The following is a 9,709-nucleotide window of genomic DNA, read 5'->3' on the forward strand; positions in this document are numbered from 1 at the left end:
CCTAAACTGTAACTAAAACACATTAATTAACATAAAATTAACAACTGTATGTTTAAAAAAATACATAAATTGTTGCATAATAAACATACAAGTCATCCACTCTCAGTTGATCAAAGAATTAAAAAATAAAAAGTAATATCAAAGTCACAGGTTGTCTTTCCTGGTGAAATTCGTGACATAATCAGGCCACAATTTGTACACATTAGGATTTCTACTTCTTAGGTGTGAAAAACTGCCTACCACATGTTTACACAGTCACAAATACTGAAGCTGAGCATGCAAAATAGTGAACTAAGGATTAGGAAACACAAAATTATCATATTCATTAATAGATAAATATATATGCATTGTTCTTGATATCACTCAGAAATTTTAAACTAGATTAAAATTTCATAAGTTAAAGAGCCTCATAGTCATAATAATATTTTTTTCCCGCTAACTTTTTCGGTCATTAATTAGCACCCTTGTTTGTGTTTTGTAAAATACTAGAGGTTAGTTTGTTAAATAGTTTATATGCTTATCCAATCATTTAATTGGTTTTAATTAGACCATTTATTATATTTTTTCATGATCTTGCAATGCTTGATAAATTATTTACATTAATAAAAAAAATTGGAAATCACCTGACTCTAGATCTGGTCACGTGATTGGACAAAATGGCGGCTAAAGGTGAGGGAAAATAGCAATTCTGCATGAAATATGAAGACCACTGACCACATTACGCAGGTGACCACTTAATAGAGTTACATTATATAGGAAATTTCATTGGGAAGAAATAAAATGATGGCATAGGACAGGTGACTGCTAGATAGAGTTGACCGCTATGACAAGTTTGACTATAATTATGCCTTCACAGGTTCAGCTAATATGTTGACGGTGCGACCGTTGGGGCGAGTGCATTGTTCACTTCATTCCTTAAGATCCGCCTCTTCAAACCGCACGAGACATTTGGAACGTCTAGACTGTGACGTCACATGACGTCATATGTTAGCTGCATTTCCATAAACAAAGTTTAAAAAGTGCAGTGATTTTAACAAAGAACGTTTAATCTACTATCTGTATGCAATATCCATTAAATTAAGGTGAGTTTATTTTGTGTGAATTTTTAGTTGTTGTTACCACGCGAATGAAGTTAGCAGCGAGAACAAGAAGCGATGCATTGTGGGTCCAGAATTACTGCGGAAAAAAATTTTATTGAATGAATGTGCAGTAGTCCAAATTTTCTCTTTGCCCAGGTGTTGTCCTTAGAGCTCGTTCGCTATTAAGAAGTGCCTAATTCTTTCCTTGATGTTACAAACCCTTAAAAGTTTTTTATCAAATTTTTACAGATAATCCAGTTTCTCATAAATTGTCCTTGTCTGACACAGAGTCCCTATAATTGCAGCCTGTATCATTTACACACACACATGCAAGACTCGCTTTTGACATGCTTCCAGCTCCCTTTTAGGTCACTCAGGTGATCTATTGCTATCTGTTTTCATCCGTCGGCGTGCGTCGTGCGTTAACATTTGAACATTTTCAGCTTCTTCTCTGGAACCACTGAACCAATTTCAACCAAATTTGGCATATAGCATCTATATGTGAGGGGGAGTAAAAATTGTGAAATTCATGACCCCTATCCCCCTGAGGGGTGGGGCTAAAACCATCAAAATTAATGCAATCTTAAAAAATCTTCTTCTTTACTCGTGGACATCAAACAGGCAAACTGTTGGCATGAATGTAATAAGCATTGAGCCCTCTACCTAAATTGTGAAATTTATGGCCCCAGGGTCAGGAGTTCTGGTGCTAGGATGGGGCTCTGTTGAATATGTAGTGAAAATGCATTACTTTTAAAAAATATTCTCCTCTGCTCTTGGGTATTAAGGAAACAAACAATATGCATAGTTATGATAAAGAAAGGTGCCTCTTCCAAAATTGTAAATTTCATGGCCCCTGGGTCAGGGGTTCTGGTGTTAGAGGGGGGAGGGGCTCTAATGATTTTATAGTTAAAATGCATTAATGCTTTTAAAATTTCCCCCATTGCTTCTGGATATTAAGCCGATGAACTAAGTGTATAGTTTTGATGAAAAAGAGTGCCTCTTCCAAAATTGTGAATTTCTTGGCCCAAGGGTCAGGGGTTCTGGTGTTAGGGTAGGGGTTCTAATGATTATATAGTTAAAATGCTTTAAAAGTCTTCACCTCTGCTCCTGGATATTAAGCTGATGAACTAAGTATATAGTTTTGATGAAAAAGAGTGCCTCTTCCAAAATTGTGAATTTCATGGCCCAAGGATCAGGAGTTCTCGTGTCAGGGCTGGGCTCTAATGATTATATAGTGAAAATGCATTAATTATTTAAAAATATTCTCCTCTGCTCCTGGGTATTAAGCCAATGAACTAAGTACATAGTTATGATGAGAAAGAGTGCCTCTTACAAAATTGTGGATTTCATGGCCCAAGGGTCAGGGGTTCTGGTGTCAGGGCTGGGCTCTAATGATTATATAGTGAAAATGCATTAATTATTCAAAAATCTTCTCTTCTGTTCCTGGGTATTAAGCTAATGAACTAAGTTCATAGTTATGATGATGAAAGGTGCCTCTTCCAAAATTGTGAATTTCATGGCCCCAGGGTTAGGGGTTCTGGTGTTAGGGCAGGGTTCAGTTGAATATATAGTGAAAATGCATTATTTCTTTTAAAAATCTTCTCTGATCCAGGGCAAACAAACTGAATGCTTAGTTATGATGAGTAAGGGTGCCTATTCCTATATTGTGAATTTCATGGCCCCTGGTCAGGGGTTCTGGTTTTAGGGCGGGGCTCTAATGATTACATAGTAAAAATGCAATAATTCTTTGACAATCTTCTCCTTTTCTCCTGGGTGTTAAGCCGATGAACTAAGAGTATAGTTGTGATATGTAAGGGTGCCTGTTCCAAAATTGTGAAATTCATGGCCCCTGGGTCAGGGGTTCTGGTGTAAGGGCGGGGCTCTGTTGAATATATGGTGAAAATGCATTATTTCTTTAAAAATCTTTTTTCTTTGATCCTGGGTATTTAGCAAACAAACTGATGCATAGTTATGATGAGTAAAGGTGCCTCTTCCAAAATTATGAATTTCATGGCCCCTGGGTCAGGGGTTCTGGTGTTAGGGTGGGGCTCTAATGATTACATAGTAAAAATGCAATAATTCTTTGAAAATCGTCTTCTTTTCTCCTGGGTATTAAGCTGATGAACTAAGAGTATACAGTACCAACCAGACCCAAAGCAGTCCCAGAGCAGTCCCGGGGACTGCTTTCTGGGACTGCTAAAGCAGTCCCACAGCGGTCCCACAGCAGTCCAAGCGGTCCCAGAAAGCAGTCCCAGTGGCAGGGTTAATTAATTTAATGGGCGGAGCTTACTCAGAAATGAGATTACCAATACGGCTTGGCCAAGATCAAGTGCCCGTGTTGGTTGCAGATTAACCAAAAAATGAAGTCAAATGAAATGTATTACAAGTATGTTCTATGTAACACTACATGCTTTTGGCAGATTGTCTGAAATTTCTATCCATTTCTGTCAAGCGGTTAAAAAGATTTCACTCTTACTTTAACAGAGACCCAAGAGGGCTACGGACTCTACATATTCAGGCATAAGATGTATCTTTATCATATTCAACTGAACAAAAAAAGTGTAATTCAAATACAAACTCTTCACAAAATATTGTCTGAGCAAAATAAATCACATTACTCATTTCCATTAAAATGTTACAGTATATAAAGGGCATGGGTAAATCTGTTAATCTTGGAGAGTTTTTCTACTCTTAATATTTGGACATTTGAAGAAAAAATACATTGAGGTACTTTCAATTTTTCTAAAGAAACTGTATTTGGGGATGAAATTTTCAAAAATTTTTTTTTGGTAATACTCAGAGAAAAACTGTGTCAGATATTTTTTAATTGACTATTTTGAAACCTTGGGCTACGGACTTCATTAAATGAGAGACCATAGAAGAATAGTTGCTTGGATCAGTAAAAGTTTGTTAAAATTATCATCTAGGAGTTCACATGTGTTTAATAAATCCTTTCATTTGGATAGTAAATTAATTTATACAAAAATCCTGTCAAATTTAGCAAAATAAAACAAAAACTTCAGATAAATTCCCAATACCGGTAAAATATGAATTGTCAGAACAAAATAATACATGTCAGAATTTGATAACAAATTTGATAACAAAATATACTCTAAGACCATCTAAAGACCAAGAATAAGCTTTAGTTTAGCTTCTAGGAAGGATAATTTCATGTGAGCACTGGGGCTACGGACTATACCGTTAAACATCTCTATTGCCGACAATCATCTAAAAGAAAATATAATTGTATAATTGAATTTTGGGCATTTTTTAATTATTATTTGGTTTTCTATAGTAGTTTACACCACCTAGTTTGAGTATTTAGAATACCAAGATCAATTGTCTAATGTACTGTGTACTTTCTCTGCATGCCAAATGAAATTCCAGTTCTACTAATTAAAGCATTATTGGTGTTCAAACTATAATAAATAAAAGCAACAGGAGCTATATAATTAAATCAATGCATGATTTTTTGAGGGGGGAGGGGGTGTTACGGACTATATTGCTTTTTAATTTTTTTCCAAAATATACACACATTTTACCACATAAGCACTATATTTTTCTCATAGTACTTTTCTTCTTAAGTAAAATGAAAATTTATAAACACATTATATTTGCTCTTTTTTTGCTAGAAATTATGCATTTATTCAAACATTGATAAATCTTAAATTATATAACAAAGGTATATCTGCACAGATTTATTCATAATTTCCACAATTTTTATCCCTTTTCTTTTCTGTAAAAAATAAACTAAACCAGAGTGATTTCTCTGTAATAGAGTATATTTATATTAGAATATTTCATTCAAAATAATTTTAACCATTTTTTATAATGTAAAAAATCAAGTGCAACAGCATAACACTTCAAAAATTCTGAATTTTTGACTTTATTCTCTTGTTTTTTCAAAGATTCAGATACTGTATATATGATATTATATACCAATGGAAAGCTCTCATTCTGCTCTTTACAATGCAACAAAAGACATTTAGATTAGAAGTAACTATAAAGAGTTACATCTATATACCATCATTCGGATGGAAATGGGCATCTGATCTTGGCCAAGCCGAATAAACAATGTAACTATAAAAGGCAGTGGAAATTGAGGATGCATTTCTTGCTGAGCAGTAACAATAAATATTTACAATTCTTATGTGACAGTCATTTCTAACTGTTAAGAAAATCACAGTACGTGTATATAAATTTACAGTCGACGGCTTACTTGGACATTTAAACCTGCCTAATATACGGAGGTACGGAATTGATAATAGTCATGAAAACTTTAATAGTGGTTATAGATATGGTGTTAGGGGCACTAACATGATTAACTAGTATGCAGTCAATGCAAGAGATGATGGGAGGCAGAATTACATAGCCTAAATTACCTTATTCGTGAGAGGTAGTATCTCCTTTCAATCTCATTTTCTGGAGGAATCAAATACGGAAGAAAAACATCCCAGGAGGAAAAGTAAGCAAGAGCTGGTCAATGTGTGAAGAGAGGGGATTGAGGATAGGGCGGTTGCCGTTCCCTATCTTAGACAACGTAAGATGTGCTTTGAAATGGCCCTTATTGTCGTTTAATTAACTGTTAAGCTTAATATTTATATCGCAAAAGGGCTTCCGTATATTGTCATAGTGTAAAAGTAAGCCGTCGTTTGTAAAAGTCAGCGCTTCTCACAAGAGTCCAATAATATGATTATGTGGTATATTATTTTTCACCAAAATAAATCAGTTTCTTTATTTTCTGTGATTGATATTGATTTCCATATTTATTAAATTTTATAGAAAATTAAACTGGAATTTTTTTTTTTCTATAAGAATTAGCTTTAAATAGATCTTATAATTATAGAGCAAGGCCGATTCCCAAACTATACACTGACTGAATGCATTTTTCTTACTGGAAAGTACTGGGGCTTTTGAAAAATTCTTTGTTAAATTTTGACGAGTAATATATTTCAGCCATTAGGCTCCAAGATTAGGGCACTAATCAGGCTCCATGGTTAGGGCCTTTCACACAGCAAAAATTCAATTCATCTTTTATTTATAACAATAAAATATTTACATATTAAAAACAAAAACATTACATAACTTTATATTATTTATATTTGCATATACTTTATTTACATAAATAAATTTTTACTCGGTGTTTTGCTATTGTGTGTAAAACTCAAAGCGAATTTAACATATTAGACGGACACAAAAAGTGAACTTATCCCTAACTCTTCAGAAATTCCTAGTTCATTCAAGTGCTAGAGTGTTTGCCGCGGCATAATTAAGATTACGATTTTTCAAAAAGAAAACAACGGCCTTTTTTCGAAATACGACACTCAAATTTCAGTTTTATATATTAGAAAAAAAGCTTCTGGGCAGTCCGACACTGATGGTTAATTTGCCCCATTTTGTGCAAGTGGTGCCGGGTTTTCTTCCTTTAAAATCCTCTGGAATGTGTATGGGGTGGAATGGGTTGATTTTAGATAGAAAAAAAAATGTCTGGAATTTTTTTTTAAAATTACAGTCTTGGAATCTTTGCTTTTAGGAAGGGTATGAAAAAAGACTTTTTTATCTGCTTCTCAAATTTTAAGGGAATTTGAAATACGTGCAGTGTAGGGGTTATTTGAAGTGTCACAGCATGGCTTGTACACTACGAATTTTCCTGATTTTCCAGGTGAGTTGAGGCAGTGAAATTCTTTAATTGGTAGTCTGCGTCCTATGATACACGTGAGGATCGTGAATTATTATATCAAGTAGACTAGATGTGAATCTATCCCATGCTTTTTTTAAATATTTATATTTACTACTCTGAAATTAAAATCAATCTTTTCTTTTATGGACATGGATTATATCGTATCATATTAATTTTAAAGAATTTTTGAATGAATTTAAATGTTCCTGTATATTTGAAAAACTCCAAACAAGTTTGATCAACGTACTTAAATGAGAAAACGTTTAGATGAAACTTATATATATGTTCACTATCAAAGTATATAATAATGCATAAATCTTAAAAAAAAAATCCTCTATGAATATATTAGAAATTAATTGATTAACTGTTTAACATAAAATTTATTTTAAAATAAAATAAATAGGGGAAATACGACAGAATATTTTAATCATTTTATAATAGCTATGTGAAGTAATGTAAAGTTATTTTTTCCACGGGGTCACAATTCCATGGAATCGCAAACTCTGTTCAATTCGCGGATATAAAATTATCTGAATTTTTGATTGCCCTTGCACTCTTAAAGATTTTTAAATTTGTACGCTGTGATAAATCTTCACATATATAGCGTTATTAATTAATCCCCTTGATAAAAAAAAAATACGTCTACAGTATACTGGAAGGTTGAAGGCAATCTAATTAAAATAAGATGTTCCGAATCCGCTACCGCTTCTCAGAAGCGGTAGCAGATTCGGAACATCTAATTTTAATTAGATTGGGTTGAAGGTTGTATGGAAGGAGAGAGGGAGAGAGAGAGATTATTAAGACCATCCAGAAAAATGGAAAATTATGGAAAGAGAATATAAACACCATAAAAACAAAAGAAAATTATTGAAAATAGATAGCTATATTTTTTTTAAATTTCCAATCAACGTCTGAAGTACGTTACATGTACACTAGACAAAATTGCTAACGCACCACTCATTATTCTTATTTGTGAATTGATCATTTTCCTGATTGGTACTAGTATATAAAATATGCCATCTTTTCCAAAAACAGTTGGATTGACAAATGTCTTGGTGTCATGTCAAGACCCTTAAAGGACCTTCTTGTCTGAAAACCAATTTCCCGACGTGCACTGCGCACCCTTTTTGCCAAGATATGAAGTTGGTGATTACCGATGGTGGTCCATGACGTTGCGACGGGAGCAGTCTCCCACTTAAAAATCAAATGATATACCTTGATTGACTACCATATCGCTTAGTAGTCATCCAGTTCCTTGGTATCCCTACCCAATCCACCCAACTTCCGGTTGCTCCAATTTTGTGGAACAATCTTGAAATTATTGTGTTGTGCTCACTTAATGCCGTCGATATCTATTGTAAACATTTCTATGATCGTTAATTCATTTTCAACAATTTTTCACCAGAGAAATTCATAATCATTTAACTCTTTTAATTTTTCACAAATTTCTTCAAAGGAACCCCCTGCAGACACCATACTGGCTGCCTCAGCATAAACAAGTTTTGAAAAGAGAAATGTTAATTTATTTAGGTGGTGCGTTAGCAATTTTGTCTAGTGTACTCAAGAGATGATATAAAGGACGAATAAAAAATTAACTCTTATAATACTGTGTCACGACGATTCACGAAGAAAATTCACCGTAAGCAAATTTTACTTAATCGATTGTTATAATTAGTTCTACAGTGCATCTCTTTTATATTAAATTTTGGCGAAAAGTGTATATAATGTACTATAGAGTTATCTCTCTTGTGTCGTGCGGATAAGAACTGTAATTAGCACGACCGTCATGCGAATAACGAAAATAATCGGCATGACCGTCGTGCCGATAGACACTTCCTTAAACTACCAGTTACAACCCAAGCTTGGATTTACGTAAACAATGCCGATGGCTATGTTCAGCAGGCCGTGTGTACCAGTAAATTATCAGTGCAGGTGTAAACAATTACCAGAGAGTTGTTTTGACAAATCAGAGTTTGAAGTCAATTTAAAATGGCTTCCAGTAGAACGAGCTGGTTATCAGGGCCAGCAGGAACAAATTGAACCAAGAAAAAGAGAAACGATATTTATGTACATATCAAGGAATCTTGGAAAACAACTTTCATTAGATAAAATAAAGTGTTCGAAGATAGTGTAGGCATAACTGTACATTTAATAGCACTTGTTAATGAAATTAATTCAAGAGAGGAAAAATAACTTCAAAACCAAAATTTGAATACAAATTTAGCATAAATTTCCATGTGCTTCAAATCGGCAATGCAGATTTTGAAAAGACTTTCCTTTAACTGTAAAAAAATGCACACTTAATTTAGGTCAATACTGAATATTGAAACCTTCAATGCTCTTTTTTAACATGTAAATTTAATCAATATATATTAAATTTTTCTCATTGTAAGTTAAAGTCTCTTTTTAATAAAATAATTCTCAATACACAAATGCTTATATATATATATATATATATATATATATATATATATATATATATTAATTTAATCATGGTAAATGTGTCGTGAATGTCGTTACGCATTATGACAAGATTTTTTACTTTCCAAATCTGGTCATGACCAGATTTTTACATGTTGGAGGTTGGCAAGTATGTAAATCACGCGAATGGAACCCTCAGATTGTGTTTAAAATTAATTAATCCTGAAATAAATATGTACACATTTATTGAAACAAAAAATTTTTTGCAGAACATAGATTAAAAAATAGTGTCATTGTTGACCAGCATGTTCAGTGATGTGTAACAGTGATACCATTCATTGACTTTCTGCTAATCATGCCCAAAGGCGATAGAAACCTCAGGTGTTGACACCACACAATTCCCGATATTTTCAAATGTTTATTTTTTTAAATAAATGTTCTTTTTTAATAACTTGTTTATAAATTAAAAACTAATTCATAAATAAATCCCCCAATACTTCCACATTGTTTATATGACGGAAGGATGGTA

The sequence above is a fragment of the Saccostrea echinata genome, unplaced genomic scaffold (genome assembly GCF_033153115.1).
Source record: "Saccostrea echinata isolate AGI-Se365-2 ecotype Australia unplaced genomic scaffold, CSIRO_AGI_Sech_v1 ptg000022l, whole genome shotgun sequence".
NCBI classification, from domain to species: domain Eukaryota; kingdom Metazoa; phylum Mollusca; class Bivalvia; order Ostreida; family Ostreidae; genus Saccostrea; species Saccostrea echinata.